Genomic DNA, 17,539 nt, shown 5'->3' on the forward strand with positions numbered 1-17,539 from the left:
ATGAGAGCCTAAAATGTATACCATTCACTTGTATCTGCTTGTTACCAATTATTTCTTGCAATATACCTTCGAAGACCAAGATTGAACGGCTTATGCAACCTTACCACTCTCCAAACAAGAGATTTAATTCTTTGCCAGCTTTAGGCACGATTCTACTCTCTTCAGAAATTTAGAGCCCTATGAAATTTTTTCTCAACTTTTTCTTCACTTATTTCTATTGATATTATTCTCTCAGAGTCAAGTAGGGTGCCAGCGTCGCATCAACACCCGGCGGATATTGGATATAGATTAGAAATATCAAAGTGTGAAGCCGTTCAGCGGCAATTCGATTGTCTTCGGTATTTGAGGAGCTATTTTCATATTTATTCAGTAATATACTCGTAAAAGAGTCCATAATATTTTCCTTTATTTTATCTCAGTATTGGCGTTATTATGATAAGCAGCTTTAATTTGGATTACTAAAAAGTTAAGAACAAATATTTTTAAAATAAATCACAGCCATATAATTATTCCCGATTTGTTTAGTTATCACAAAATCTACAATAAAGGTATTTTATCCTTACTTTGGAGAGTGCTTTTCCATAGTTTTCTGAAGTCAATTATATAGTAACAATGTATCATGGAACAAACATTAAACGCGAATAAATCTAGGAGCACTAGCTTATAACAAGCAGATTTTGCAAACGTGACAGCGAAATAATAGCTTCAAGTTTAAAGAGATCTCGAAAATGTCTACAAAAGGTCCACGATATTACATTCAAGGCAAGTACAAAGGGTTTTCAAGTAATTGTAAGAAGATTTTGCGAAGCGGACAGCAAACGTTTGACAGCAACAAGGAACCGAACTTCGAGAGGATTAAACCGTGCTGCCGGCTTCGTGAATGCGTGGATACAGATTACGGAGACAAGATGTTGGAACCCTTTATTGGGGTCTTTAAGCTTTAGGCTTGGATATGGATATGTTGGTTTCAATCTGTAAGTTGGGATGGCGAATAATCCGACAAGATTGAGTGGTCATGTGTTTGCTATTGTAACTTTTCTATCTTGGGGTGGAAAGCATTTCTGTTTTTTTTTTTTATATTAATAATTTTGTAAAAATACAGGAATCGAGTGATTATACTACATGGTTGTTCTATTGTAGTCCAGATCGATGTGTCGTGCTGGAGACCGACTTTCATCCACAATAACTACGTATTGTATTCTATAAATAAAATTGTCAGTCCGTTTTACAATAAATAAGGCCGAAAAACCTAACATTTTCGGTATTTAATTCTAAAAGCATTTAGTTTTGGCACGAATACCCACAAATGCAGAGTGAATCTACATGGGAATTGCAGCAAAACTTTATACGAACTTTAATAGAAATATGCATAATATAGAACTGCATTTTTACTGAACCTACCCTTTAACACGCGCACAAAGAGGCAGTTGACACGAAAACCGTAACCCCAGCACCGCATTTAAACACTTTCAATTAAACGTGAGGCGTTTCACTTCAGGAAGATGTGAAATGAGAAGTTAAATCAACACATGGACGCATGACATATTCATATATGCAAATCTGCTGGCGTCCTCTGGGACATGGGAATGGATACTTCGCACCCGCGGATCTTCGGATCAGTATTCATTATTGCTTCGTGCACGTGTGTTTGCTCAACAATTTCTGAATCTTTTCTTGGCGTCGCTTTATAAGGTGCGCTTTTTGTGGTTTATATTAAGTCGCAGCACGGGTCTTCCTCTCAGAGTGAGAAATTAGAAGAGATTTAAGTCATAGTCCACAGCGCTGGTGGACTGTGGATTGGCAGACTTTAAACGCTATTAAGAAAATATCTTTATAATCTCTCAGTTTTCTTTTCGATGTTTTCCTTCGCTTTTGATTGGTTGAATTGGAACCTCTGAACCAAATTATATGCTTATATTTCAATATATATAATATATTATATTTCAATAACAAGGAACAAGAAACTGCTAACGTTTGAAACTAACTAAACATAGCACTAACCGACACAATCTACGTAATTTACATTAAAACTAATTATACAAAGCGTTTACGAACAGGGTTTAACAAACAATTTTCTCTCCCGTAATGCAATACGGATGCAACTAAAAGCAGGATCGTTTGAGTGGGATGAACTGTTCAAACAACTCACTATTTTCGAAACTGTTCTGATGTTTTGGAATGTTTAGTGTACTAGTGAGTTGTGGTCTGCTTGAGTTGAATTTCCGCTGTTTTAAGCTAATACTGCTGTATCCTGGGATTTTGGGATTACGCTGCATCAGTTGTAGAATTAACAGCTACACTTTAATTAATAGAAGTTTTTGAGATTATTTTTAATAGATATTTATTTCTGGTTTGCAAAAGCAGTATACTTGAAATAAGTTTCTATTTTTATTCAACATTTCTTGACTTCTTCATGGATTTAGATGAATTTTACGATACGATTACAATACGATTTTCCGATTTAAACATTATTTGAGTTATTTTTATTGATTCATACCTGTTGGTGGTAATTGTACTAAACTGTTAAGTGCTGATGTTTTCATTAAAAGAGTTTACTCATGGACATTCGTTTAATGCATCACAATTTTATGTTCGAAAATATGCGTTTATTATCCAGACAAAAATGTTATAAAAATCCTTGAATAGTAACAAACCACTACTCCATTTATCAAATTATTTTGGATGTTTATCTAATTAAACATTTATTTTAGGCATAATTATTCGAATAAAAATTTCGCTACGTTAAATACGAGTCTAAATTCTAGACTAAGTAGAAGTTCTAGACTAAACACACAAGGGGGAGGCGAGGCTGTGAATATTTCACGGCGCCGCCCCACTTCCGGCTAAGTAGGTTACGGTGACGACGCGCCCCGAGTGCGATCTTAGCCGCGGGGTGAGATCACTCGCTTTTGGAGCGAAAACATTTTTTATAATATTGAAGTTAGAACTAAAACAGTCACTTAGAAATGTTGTATGTATTACGGAATATGACGTGATTTTTTTTATTCATAACCTAAGTCTATATTTCTATATGAAGGTGTAGGCAGCGAGACAATTGGAGTATATTTTTTTATCAATTTAAATTTAAAGAATAATAAAATTCAAGAACAAACTATAACCCAATTTGTCAAGCCGTCTTTTTTTTTTTCATTTTTTTTTTGTTGACGAGGGGGAAACCTTCAAAAGGTACCTTATGCCGTGGGCGCGTTCACTCTGCGTTTGAACGCCAGACCGAGCAGCCCCGCCTGCTCGCGCTCTAGTGTTTCCTAACCCAGAATTTTTCTCTGGCCTTTCGGCCGGTTCTCGCCTACTCGATATTATCGACAGCGGTCCGTGCTTTGTTTATTGCCAATTTATTGGGAATAAACAAAACTCACGTCCCGACGCGTTTGAGTTGGTGGATACCTAACGGTGCCAACGAAACCAGCTAGCGTTGACCCGGTGCGCTTCTCAGACCTCTCGGCCTGAGAGAAACCGGCAGACCCGATCCCACTGCACTTGGGCTATCCCAAGGGTGACGGTAGCAGTTACTTTCCCTTAGGGGTAATTGCATTTCCCTCCCCCTCCCCGTTAGCTCCCTGCCTCGGCAGGGAGGCATCCCTGGTTACCATGGCCTACATGGTAACAGATAGGTTTTTCGAGGCTCTGTCCTCCCTCTTGAGCAAGGAGCTCAACCGCCCCATTGACGCTGTCAAACTCCGCTCCCTTTGCGAGCCCTTAAAGTCCGTAACGGATCCCCTGTCCGTTACCGACTCACCCGCATCCCCTGATGCCACCCCGAGACACGAGATGGACTTTGACGCCATCTCGCTAAAACGCCCCGCCTCCTCCGACGAATCGTCGGAGCACACCCTCATCACCGCCCCCTCCTCCGACGACGACCAGGGTTTCACCCCTGTCAAGTCGAGGAAGACCAAGAAACGACCGGTCAAACGCGTCGCTAAGGCGACAAGTAAGACTTCTTCCGAGGCCTCTATCGAAGCCACCCCAGCCCCAGCGGCCCCCGCTCTGGCCCCCGTGCCAAAAGCCTCCACTCTGGCCCCCGTGCCAAAAGCCTCCACCGAGCCCCAGAGCTCAACCCCCGCGGCTAAGCCCGCCAAGCCAGCCACACGCTGCGAACCGGCACTTGCCAAGTGCAAACCGCCCCCACACATTTTCTTCAGAGATAAGTCGAAATGGTCCGACTTCTCTAAAACCCTAGTGGAAAAACAGATCCACTACACCAAGGCACGTAACCTTCGCGACTCTATTCGCGTTTCATGCCCCACCACCGAGGACTTCAGGAGCCTCATTAGGCTCCTAACTCACCTTCAACTCCCGTACCACACGTACGCTTTAGAAGAGGACCGCAAAATCAAAGCGGTCCTTAGGGGTCTCCCCTACGAGCTTCCCACCGACGAAATCCTAACGGATCTAGTCAACCAAGGGTTCCCCGTGGAAGGTGTACACAAGTTGTACAACCGCAACGGGGTCAAATACCCTCTAGCCCTGGCCATTCTAGCCAAGACCCCGTCCTCCAAGGACATTTTCAAGGAGAAGGAGCTCACAATCTGTGGCCTTTCTGAGATCGAGGTGGAACCACCTAACAAGCGTGGCTACCCTGCCCAGTGCCACCGCTGCCAGCTCTACGGCCATGCAGCGGCGAACTGCACTGCCCCCCCAAGGTGCGTCAAGTGCCTAGAACCCCACGCCACACGTGAGTGCAAGAGAACTCGTGAAGACGAGTCCCCTCCTGCCTGCGTGCTATGCACCACTTCAGGGCACCCGGCTAACTACCGTGGCTGCCCTAAAGCCCCCCGTCCCGCTCAAAAGAAGGTTGCTAAAAAGCAGCCCTCGAAAGCAGGCCCACCTCCGGTCAATTCGACCAATTTCCCGCGGCTAGGGGCCTCCAAAACCCCAACCGCTCCCATGAGTTGGAGGAAAGTCGCACCCGCGACCGCCCCACCAACCCCGGCCCCTAAGGCCACTCCCACTCCCCGTCCCACCCAAGACGCATCAGTAAGGGAACATATCATGTTCCTTAAGGACTGCGTTAAGGGCGTGAACCTCGACGAGATCATACTCGTCTCGCAAAAGATGCGTAACGCCAGCCAGGCGGAGCGCATCGCAATCTACTCTGAACACCTAGCGTTGTTCAAGTCCATTCAATGAGTAACGTTCATACTCAACCCCTTCATCCCGGTCGTCAAAAACCTAAAGGCGTCTCGCTTATCTCCTTCAATGCACGAGGTCTTAAGCCTTGCATTCCCGAACTCAAAGAGTTCGTCCGCAACAGGGATATCGACCTGTTGCTTGTTCAGGAAACTTTCCTCAAGCCCTCCCTTAAAGGCGTAAGTCTCCCCTCCTACGCGCTTGTACGTAATGACAGAGCCGACGACCGTCGTGGCGGAGGCACTGCCATCTACTACAAGAGATCCTTCCATTGCACCCCTCTGGAAACACCCAAGCTCACCAATATGGAAGCCACCATATGCAAATTAGGCATGACAGGACACCCGTCCCTGATCATAGCCTCAATTTACCTCCCCGCCAATAAAGCCCCTCTCCAAAGCGACTTGGAGGCCCTCCTCTCGCTCGGAGACTCTGTCGTACTATTTGGAGATTTCAATTGCAAACATACCGTTTGGAACAGTCGTCTGACTAACACCAACGGTAAGAAACTCTTAACCATTTCCCGCGCACTGGACTTTGATATCTTCTCTCCAACAGCGCCTACCCACTACCCCGATCGGGAAGACCAAGAACCCGACGTGCTGGATTTCGCCCTCCTTAAAGGCGTCGCGCTCAATACAAGAGCGATCGAAACACTGGACGATCTGGGCTCAGACCATCGTCCAGTCTCTCTACAGTTAGGTCCCTATGATCCAACTCCCCATACCTCCTCGAAAACCTTCACTAATTGGGAAGGGTACGAGAAATCTCTCATCTCGGCCATAGAGGCCCCCGATTCACCGTATACTATTCCCCCAGACTACCTTGTTAGCTCGGAGAAAATAGACAGTACGGTGAACTCAATCACCCAGCTAGTTCAGACTTCGCTTCATGACAACGCGAAGGTGGTAGAGGTCCCGAACCGCAAACTACCTCGCGAGGTCAGGAAGCTAATCCAAACTAAAAACGCAGCCCTCAGATGGGCCGCCAAGTATCCCACCCCTGTCCTTAGGAGGCGCGCGAACGCCCTCCAAAGGAAAGTCAGATCCCGGCTAGCCGAAATGAGGGACTCCAACTGGAACTCTCTCATGGAGGATATCCAACCTTCTCATAAGGCATTCTACAAAATCGCTAGACGATTTCGTACCGAAGCCTTCTCAAGCACTCCCCCTCTCACGCGCCCCGACGGCAGCATAGCCTTCGAAGACGCTGAGAAGGCCGAATGCTTCGCAGATAGCATCGCTGCGCAGTGCTCCCCCAGCACTCAACCGTGCGACCCTATCCACATTCACAAGGTGGAGGAGGAGGTCCTTAAAAAGATCTCTCTCCCTGTCACCTCTGCTCCCATTAAAATCACTACAGACGAGGTCCGGACCGTCATCCGCGGTTTGAAACCTCGTAAAGCCCCAGGTCCGGATGGTATCTCCAACCTGGCGCTCAAACACTTCCCCGAGCAGGCACTGACCCTTCTGGTCATTATCTTCAATGCCTGCCTCGATCTCAGCTTCTTTCCAACAGCCTGGAAGACAGCAACAGTTATCGGTATTCCCAAGCCTGGGAAACCGAAACATATTCCCTCCAACCACCGCCCCATTAGCCTCCTCAATGCAATGGGCAAGGTTTTCGAACGGGTGATCCTCGTTCACATAAGAGGGCACCTCTTCCCAATAGATGCTCCCCCACTCATCATTCCTCACCAATTTGGCTTTCGCCTCCAGCACTCGTGCCCCCAACAAGTCCACCGCATTGTCGAGTACATCACAAGCGGGTTTTATCCAAGACGTAACAAGACACTAGCAGTCTTCTTCGACGTCGCCAAGGCTTTTGACAAAGTCTGGCATGGAGGACTGGTATACAAGCTATACCATTCTGGTCTTCCTGATCGCCTAGTCCGCATCGTGGCTTCCTACCTTCAGGACAGAACCTTCCGCTACAGGCACGAAGGTATCCTCTCTCCCCCACGCCCCGTAACAGCCGGAGTCCCTCAAGGCTCAGTGCTCGCTCCTACATTATTCATATCGTACTCCAACGATATTCCTATCCCCAAAAATGGGGTGCAGCTCTCACTCTTCGCCGATGACACCGCCCTTTACATCCAAGGGCAAAAGGAGTCATCTGTCCTCGCCAAACTCCAACGCTCGGTCAACGAGTTAGGAGATTGGTTTAGGAAATGGCGCATCGAAGTCAATGCGGAGAAAAGCTCCGCAATGCGCTTCGACCACAAACGCAGGCGTTTAAACAACCTGCCCTCCGTCAAATTACTTGGGGCCCCCATTCCATGGAGGCCCACAGTAAAATACCTAGGAGTTACCCTTGACCCGGGCCTCACCTTTAGACCCCACGTCTCTAAGGTCACCCATACCGCCCGCTCTTACATGAGCCGCCTCAACGCCATGATTGGCAGACACAGCAAGTTGTCAGCCAGGAATAAGCGAACGCTGTATAAGGTTTGCATTCGACCGGTGTTAACATACGCCTCTCCAGTCTTCGCTCACGCGAATCCCACCATCCTAGACAAACTCCAGGTCATACAAAATCTCTTTTGTCGTCGGGCACTTAATGCCCCCTGGTATGTCAGAAACGCTGACCTCCACCGCGACCTGGAGCTCGCTCCAATACAACAAGTCCTCAGACAATTCTCTGAAGCGTTCTTTGACCGCTCAGAAAACCATCCCAACCCCTTAATCAAGGGTGCAGCGGACTATGCTGCCCCTCTTCCTACCCGTTACAATTGCCGTCGGCCAAGAAATATCTTGACCGACGCTCCTAACAAACTCTCCACCGATGTGGAGAATCTTCTGGCCGCCCACAGGGGCGTACAACTCTCCATAGAGAATCGTCTTCCCGACGATTCTAATCTTATTCATGATACGTTGACACCTTCTGTGTCATCTATCCAGCGGTAGCTCTCTAGGGAGCGCCGCTAGCGCCTCTCGCTCCGCAAACGAGAGGTCGCTATCCGATGTCGGCTGTACGGTCCCCTTGAACGAATGCCTTAAAGGAGTTTTTAGTGGGATGGTCCTCCCTTCAGGAGGACCTTTCAGTCAGCCCCACACGACGCAGGCACCGGCCGTCGCGGCCTGTAAGTGCTTGGACGCATTTTTTGCTCCTCCCTCTCCGTAGAGGGTCAGCCCTTTTTCCACCTACATCTGGGCGCCAAAAAAAAAAAAAAAAAAAAAAAAAAAAAAAAGTGGGCGCGTTATGTGGGATTCTTACCGTACTAAAACCCCCCCGGTGGCCGTCCTCGGCACTGCGTAGAGGACTCCGGGATCTCCAACGGAACGCAACCGGAGTCCACTTGGCGCGTTGCCCCGTCGGGCTCCGCCCAGGTGAGCTTGAAACTCACCACACCATCTGGTGTTCACGACGGTATGCGACCACACATACCGCCGTCCATCCCGGGGTCGCTGGCCGGGCGGTTCGAGCTCTTACGACAGGCAGGGGATACCGTAGCCCTATTCTGGTCTCGGAACTACAGGGACATTGTCAAGCCGTCTAATCACACTACAACTACAAGAGCAGAAATACAGATTCTTTAAGTACTAGTCTCTACTACTCTCTAAGTCTTAGCCAATAATCTCTAATCTTAATTAGAGGACATCACTATAATTTTATTATTCTTTACATTACTCCAATATTTCTATTCCATCGTATTATTTTTACATACATTTATCAAAATAAAGCTAAATATGTCGTGTTTATATTAAAACGAATGCATATTTCTCGACAGTAAAGTATTTCATCTGCAAATCCGCCAATGGAAACTTTGATAAAAATAAGACAACTGCAAAAAAGTGTAATGAATTCAAGTGCCCTTTTGGGTCCACAGCAAAAAAAGTTGCCTATATAATCGATTGAATAACAATGGTTTTGAAAATATACAATAGAGTCTGTAGCTATTATCCGACAAAAATGCTTCAGGACGCGCTTCTGAATCGCATGAAATATTTATGAGAATCCGACGGTCCAAGTTAACGACGATATAATTACTTTTTGCTTTTATATCTATAACTTGTTAGCTAGTGTCGTACTGAATGGAACCATTTTTATTAAGGCATACTTAATATACGCATAAGACTATGTATAAAAAAATATTAAATAAAAATTGTTATCTAAAATAGCGGCATTTGTATTTGCGTTTCGCTGCTTCTCTATTATGTGTAAATATATGTATACAAAAGCCGAAAAAGACAATATTTATTAAATTAACTTATATATTATTTCATATGGCTTGTGTTATATATTCCAGAAAATACAAAAAAATGTTAAAACGATTCAAATTTAAAATTATCGCACTTATATAATCTTCCTAAATTATCTATTACGCGTAATCCGACCGTGTCGGTCGATTACTTATTATTTATCCATTTATTTAAAATTGTAAAAAAAAATGTACGATAAAAGTTGATTATATACGCCCGCAGTTCATCCCTTGCACCGCGGCTAAGCCCAAGTGGTTCGGATTAAAGTTGGGTCGGACAAGATCCTCGGGAATCGTTACACAAGTGAATTTTTCAGGCTCCGCTGAAAACTGTCGCCATGTTTGCTTTCAGTTTACAGCGTTACGGGGTTTTCAGTTTGAATAACACTTGGATTTGTTTAAATTTGAATATTATCGTTCATAACATTTTTACGGGGTTCGTTGTCAGGCAATGTAATATTGGAGAGACTTCGAAATTGTTTGTTGATTTTTGTGAATGTTTTCGAAGTTTTTGGAATTATGAAACGTTTGTTTGTTTTTGGTTTATACAACTATTTACAATTTTCATGTATTCGAGTATTTTGATATCTAATTTATATACCTACATAGAAAAGATGAAGGTGACTGACTGACCTAGAGATCAACGCTCTGCCGAACCCGTGGAACCTAGAATTCTGAAATTTAGTACAAAAGTTCTTTATAAGTGTAAGTGAGCACTGAGTAAAGAATTTTGTAAATTCTTATGGGAGTAAAATAGGGGCTAAATATTTGTTGTGTTCTATTCTGCACGTACGAAATTAGTAGCTAAAGTAATATTAATGATAAAACATATCATAATTTTTAAAATCCTTTGAACGAAACATTTGAATGAAAACAATAAAGAGATCGGCGTTATACTTGTTAAAATATGCAGAGTAAAATCCTAAAAACACACTACTGCTACGAGACATGGACATGCAGGCTACGTTCCACTTGCTTGTCAAAAAGCAACATTGACTAAAAGCTTTTGGAATTCGATTACCCACGGATACACACGAACTTTTTTCAAAATATTCAATAGCAGTCTTTATCGTCACTCTATTAGAAAGAAAGAAAACATTTATTATTGCTCCATGTATAGTTTTAATGAAAATGAAACAATATGTGGTATGGTTAAGGGGTGTGATAGGGGAGATAGATTTACACGAAGCATGCAGCAATGCATCTATGACCGATCTCAAGTAGGACTCTGTCTGGAATTGATTACAGATATCCAAGGGTGCCACTAAATATGAGGTGGACTGCATACTAATTTGCCACCTCTATAATATAAAAAAAAAACACTAATTAAGTTAAAATATAGTTCTCATAAAGATAGTGTCACTTTCCCGTTTAAAAATAAAAAGGCAAATTTAAAATTTTAATGCGAAAGTTATGAAAAATTAGTGCCTCTATAAATCAAAGCCTCTGACTAGTTGGTGGTTTCTTTAATAAATTCGCCTCATTTATACCGCCTTTGTTCGAGACTCGCTTGTTTTTATTCGAAACTTGAACAATTTCATTATCTGCAATGTTTCAATGAGCTTTTTGTGTTTTTGACATGACAAAGTGAAAGTTATGTAGGTTGTTTTGCCGTGTACTAGCTTAGGTCAAAAGGGATTAAATTTTTTAATCTTGGATAGATGACGAAATTTCCCGAATAGTTATTCGTTTTTTGTGAAGTTTGAGTAGCAGGGGCATGTGGACTATGCATCTAATATGATTACGAGCGAATGTATGCTCTATCTTTGTCACACTCTAAAGTTCACACGGCTTGACGGATTTGAAGATAGAGGTTGTCGTTAGATTCCTCTAAATGGTAGGAATGTCATAGTCCGTAATTTTAAGCAGTTGGCAAAAACAAAGATTTTTTATCGTTATTGTCTAGTTGGTTCATTCCCACTAGTTTAAGTAATTAGTTCAATCGTTGAACTAGTGAGATTTACAGTTCAATTATTATCACACACTTCGAAAAAACTATAGTAACCTCAATTTCACGAACCTTTTAATTAGTCAGATTAACTTTCTTCAGCTATAAGTAATATTGAATCCAGCAGTACATGTATAACAGTAAAATTATTCCATAGTGCCTGTTAATCTATTTCTGCCTAATCCCCGCGGTCGCTAATTGATTTCCGCTTCGCTTGAGTTTTAATAAAATGTAATTAGGATTAAGGCTAAGCTGCGTCCTAGTTGGAGCGTGAATACGAGCGGAAGCATAAGCGAGCGTTTTATTTTGTGGCTGTTTGAATTTTGTTAGTTTATGCTAAGTTAGTATCTAAGTTAATATCTGCTAACTTAGTATGTAGTGTATGCTAAGTGTATCTTTTTACAGTTTTTTAAAGGTTCCTTTGTGGTTTGACTCTGGTGACACTACCGTTACATCTTTTCGGCCTAATAATAATAGTGTTAAGCGCTGCTATGTTCTAGTTTGAAGGGTGTGCGTGTGGTAAGGGAGAAACATCTTGGTTGGGTTAGAGACCACACCTTGGATCGGAATCTGGTCTTGTCTGGGGTTACTGCAGATGTCCATGAACGGCAGTAGCCACTCAACATCAGATGGACTACATGCTCGTTTGCTATTTCTAAATTATATATAAGATTTTTTTTCCTTCTTGTTCCATTTATAGTGCTACTATTATTCATCATTTTCGATTTTTTTAGTCCGTAATTAAATACCTTTGATTTTTGTTGTTTTTTGTTAGTGTTATAATACACAATATTATATAATAATAAAATAATATTTTTTGTTCACAGGTAAGCAACCATTGCAATCACACAGTAACCACGTAAGTTTAAAGTTAAACACGTGTTTTGTAATTTAATTACTCGTATTATACGTCATGTAGTAACTTTGTACGTCCCCAATCTATTTTTATCAGAAAAGTAATACTTACTGGAAATGTGATACCTAGCTCTATGGATCATTAATAGGATAGGAATCCTGATTGAAGTATGAGGAAGTTGAATGACACATTATTCATTTCTTATTTACTAAACTAGAATAATCGTACCCGTGGTTTTGGAGATCAATGGTAACAGAGGTTTGTACAAACATCCTCTCACCCCAAACGTATATACCGTCTCCGTTCTATCGCGGGTAAAAAGTATAGATTGCAGAAATAAATAATTCTGATGATATTGTTGCAGTAGAACCAGGAAGAACTCTACCGCCTAAAAGATTTCAAGGCTCATGGCTACGATATTATCAGACTTCCATCTCGAAAAAAGATGACCTTATAATAAACCATAGTAAACGCCTTCTAAATTTTTGTCTAATAACAATAAAAGGATAATACGATATAACTCTACATTTGTTACACCAACCGAACATATTACTTATCATAACAAAGTAGAGTTTACTTTCGATCGCAGTGACTCTATCCCCTTGACGCGTATGAGGTATACAAGGTTCTGTTATTAAAGGGTCATTGCACGGTCACAATACGTTGTTATTGCGAATACACGTGCGAACGCGCCTTTATTTCCCTAAGGGTTGCTACCAAGTATGGACGCGATTGATATTTTTAATAGTTTAAAAATATTGTATACTAGCTCTTGCCGGCGATCTCGTACGTAAATATATTCCAAACATTAAACTCCTATTTCCAAAAACAGTGGAATAGGTATTTCGTTATTTCTAATCATAAAGTCAATTAAGTGTCAGCCCATTCAAAAAGTTTCGTAAAAAGTAATATTACAGTTTGAAAGATTTAACTTTATAGAGATGTCAATTAAATAAATGTTTTATAGAGATGCCAATTGTTTCCTTGCTCATTGTATGACATAAATAATTTATTTGGAATATTTGAGCAGATATAAAAATATTTAGCAGTTTATTTCCTTTGATTATATTATTAGTTAATATTACATTTAGATAATATTTATTTACTTAATCAAGACTATTATAATTAATATTAAGTCTTAGACCCAAAATATAAAACAGACACAGTTATAATAGCTGTACTAGCCACCCAGATATAGCCAATATAAATGTATGGGCGTTAAATATTGACGTCGGTGTTAATATCGTGTCCAATCAACAGTTAACGCCACCACGTCACCGCGGTTCGTTAACGCCGGACTTAGCGCGGCGTTTCATATTGTTGGCGTTATAACGCTTGAAGTTGTGAATATGTAACGATTAAAAGTGGAATGTGTTTTAAATAAAGAGTAGGTATACGTATTTTAAGTTATTATATGAATGTAAAATTTAAAAAGAACACACCCTTTTTAATAACGTCTTTTCGACATCATCCTTAGTGATTCATATTAAAAAATATTATTATGATTATAGTACCTACACCTGGTCGGTGCTAAAACACCTTATGGACCGTGGCAATCATAACATTTTTAATTAAATTAGCTACAAAATGAGAATTCTCTGCCAAATTCCACTATAAATATACTATAACTTCAATTATAAAAGAGAATAAAGACTTATAAATACTTCACCAATAATAATACACTATATTACGTACTATAACTAGAACAACATTTATGTATAAAATCGTTCTAATGTACTTAAGAAACGCAGCGTGTAACGCAGGCAGTGTGAAGCACCCTAATCAATCAACGGGAACACGGGAGGCTCGGCTCAATTACGGGAGACCACCTACTAACCTACCTCGTTCATGTACACGTTATCACACGAAATTGAAAGTGTTCGAGATATTAATCTTTACTGGGATACATTTTAATATCGAGTGCGAAAATATGTCTAAATTTACAGGTTTAGCATTTATAGACAGCAGTTTTTCACGTTTTTAGGGTTCCGTACCCAAAGGGTAAAAACTTCGCTGTCTGACCGTCACAGAACTCTATCTCTGGAACCCTAATAGGTTTACACTTGAAGTTTTTACAGAGGATGGATAATGGTGGCTGCTATAACAACAAATGCTAAAATAAAAAATTGAAAAATAGGGGTCGCCATACAAGAAACCGCTATTACTCGACGTTTTTCGCTTTATCTGTTTTTCGTTTTATTGAACCGTCATTTGTAGGCAGTTTAAATTTTCACAATATATTGAATTCAGAATGAACCCTATTTCTATTTTACCTTCTTGGAGGTGACATTGTATAATAGAATCCATTAGTTTCCACTTAGGGGTGACACTTACTTTTCTCCGATATTAGATTCTTCATATTGAAGTGAAAAATAAAATTAAATAATAAATGTTGACATTTTATTAGATATTTTTTTATATTGTAATCTTTAATATAACAACCGTCTATTAATTTGTACTTTTTATTAAATTCCATTTAAACCATTAAACCATTTTTTCTACCATTAGAATAATAATATATTTATTATTTATCAATAACCGGTACGTTAGATACTGAGGGTTTGAAAGACCCCTATATTATTCTGTTCTTTGAACATAGCATATTGAAAGAACCGCCCTTTGTGCTTATAATTGTAATTTTTATAACACACAATGCAAGGGTCTAAAAGGGATCTCTAACACTCTTTTAACCTTGCACGTACCGGTATAATGTTATACTATTGTTATTTTTTTGTTGGGATTTTAGAAACAACTGTACACATTTATATATACACGAAACTGTGTGTAATAACGGTGGTGTAAGCTATATTCAGATCTGAGGACTATTAATTGGTGACCCGTTTATAGGAGCAAGCGTTCATTTTTCCGGGTTTGATCCTCGACCAAAAAAATCTAAACCATGAATATTGATTTCTGTTCTGTTTGTATGTGTTATCGTCCTTTTATGTGGACATGAGTCCCACAACACAAAACCGTAATATTAATAATTACTTTAGAATCTGTAACTTTTATGTTATTAAATGAATTTTACTTTTAAATTATTTACACAGTCTGCGTTTTACAATCAGCGTATAAATTACTTTAGCACGCAATATTCCCGACCGAAATACTCCTATCGGATTCCCGTTCCCTATTTTGTGTTTTTCGTACGAATTTTATTTTTTTCACTCTGAAGGATTTCCATCAGGTAATATTGCGTATCAGGCATCAGGCATTTTACCTATCTTGTCGGTAATAAGGGAAATTTGCATAATGTACCGGCAAGACTTTTTTGCGTTGGAAATACCGCAAGCTTTTTAGGGTTGAAATGCTTTTTGAGATAAGAATTCCTATTGAGTGCTTTTTGCAACCGTTTTAAAGGTAAAGGATAATTTTCTTGCTAATTCGTGATGATGATAAGACAATGAATTGAGCTGGCTAAAACGTACAGACAATCAGACAAACGCGGTAAGGAATAAATCCTTTTTAGTAAGAACTAGATAGCAGGTTACTTTACTGAAAATTAATAGGAACTAATAGCAAGATATAGGTAAAGCTTTTGCCTTATAGTGGCAGCATGTTGATATGTGCCAGCAATGCAGATATGAGATGGGCAAGTGCAATCGGTTGCAATTAGGACTCGCATCCTACGTACGATTGCATATATGCATGACGTAGTCGTACATCAGGTCGACTACATGCTCGATGCAAATTAGGTCTTGAGAAAAGAAAATAGTACAGAATATACGAATATCATAAAAACTATAAATTTGTCAAAAAAGTATGAGATGTTTTCAAAATAATTTTATACGACGTCGAGCTATAGCTCAAAATCAATCTTTATATTTTGTTAACACGGTAATCTACCTTGACATTTTTACCTGAAAAGACTATATGACGAATCATAAACTACTTTTTCCCCGAAAAAATGCAAATGGTGCTTAAAAATAAATACCTACATATACAGAATCAAAGTCATGAAAATTGAGGGGCATTAAATATAATAATATTGTCATTTTCAAAATGTCAAATAAATTCAAATGAGATTATTATTTTCAAAATCACTTTTTCATAATATTCACTTAGTATTTTAAAGCTCAAAATTTCACAATTTCATTTTCGCGTTCCAAAATGATGTACGCACACCCCTTGTTTTTCTTTACAAAAATTTTAATCTTTTAATGCACACCGCATTATGAGTGAAACACTCCAGCGTCAAAGCCTTGGGCGTTAAACGCTGAGTAATCTCACCCATCCTTTTTCAACTATCACTGAATTTGCTTCAGCTGGCGTTGAATTTCACGCCATTTAAACTTAAAAGCAGTGTAAAATAACAAGTCGATGAAAAACAACCGCGGGTTAGGCGCTTGTTGTAATGGGAGCGATGAGCGAGGGGTTGGTGAGCTAGGAAATAGATGCTAAAGCTGTTGCTATACATAAAAATACATGTAAGTAATTAGATGACGTTATAATAGATTTTATGCGATTTTTGTGTAAAATATATGGGGTTCATTTTGTATTATGTACGTTATGTAATGGGTTTTTCGATAAACTTTTTATATAATAATATATGAACGGCAAAGCGCGTAGTCCACTTGATGGTAAGTGGCTACTGCTGCCCATTTACATCTGTTGTTTACCAAAGATAACTCCTCGTAAATATGTATTTCTCTTATTACACCTTTTTAAAATAGAACACAGCAAAAGTGCTGTTATTAAGCAGAAATAACTCTACAAATATTGTAAATTAGGCAGCAAGACTATATTTTATCATAAGTTTCTCGCTGGCGATGCGACGACTGCATTAGTACGTAAACTCTTTCAGGCGCTCCATTACAAACGCATTTACCGCCACACACTTTAAATTGAACAATCGAAAACCAGCCTTACCGCTCACAAAATAGAACTCAAACACCTCTTAAGTGTAGAGTAAGCTTCCGACAATGCAAACTTAAATGAACCGCTCGCGTGAAGGAACCTGAACTCTACATCTTTAGTGGTAGAGTCGTAGAGCAGCTAGAGCTAAATGTTGGACACTTAACGTCTCATTGTATCCTTGTCTGTCTGTCTGTCTCTATGACAAATTGCTTCTTGCAAGCGATTAATGGACGTGTGACGTCACTGGATTTATGATCCTGTCGGCATAATCCCTGGAACTAAGTTCAGATGCGGGATTACTGAACATTTGTTGAGGTATACCTAATTGTTTTTAAGCGAGTTTAGTTCATCTGGCGAAGATGAATGGTCTGCTTTCGAATTGGTAATTTATCAATTAATTTCGTCTATCAACGTAATGAATTGCTCGTAGCATTGTAGTATTGAATGTTAAAGAATTCAAAATTTGCAACCCACACAAGATTTTTTCTGCGACGTGGTCACAGAGGCAAAAAAATAAGAATCAGAA

The 17,539-nt window shown here is 40.3% G+C and overlaps 1 protein-coding gene across 1 annotated transcript in view; it reads left to right on the plus strand.

The window, feature by feature from the left end:
- Nucleotides 1–17,539, plus strand: part of LOC140745602 (dystrophin, isoforms A/C/F/G/H) — a 630,858-nt gene that overhangs the window by 318,033 nt on the left and 295,286 nt on the right. The window lies entirely within an intron of this gene.

This window comes from Epargyreus clarus, unplaced genomic scaffold (assembly GCF_041222505.1).
Source record: "Epargyreus clarus isolate Ecla_fem2 unplaced genomic scaffold, WU_Ecla_fem_2.2 ptg000010l, whole genome shotgun sequence".
Taxonomy (NCBI): Eukaryota; Metazoa; Arthropoda; class Insecta; order Lepidoptera; family Hesperiidae; genus Epargyreus; species Epargyreus clarus.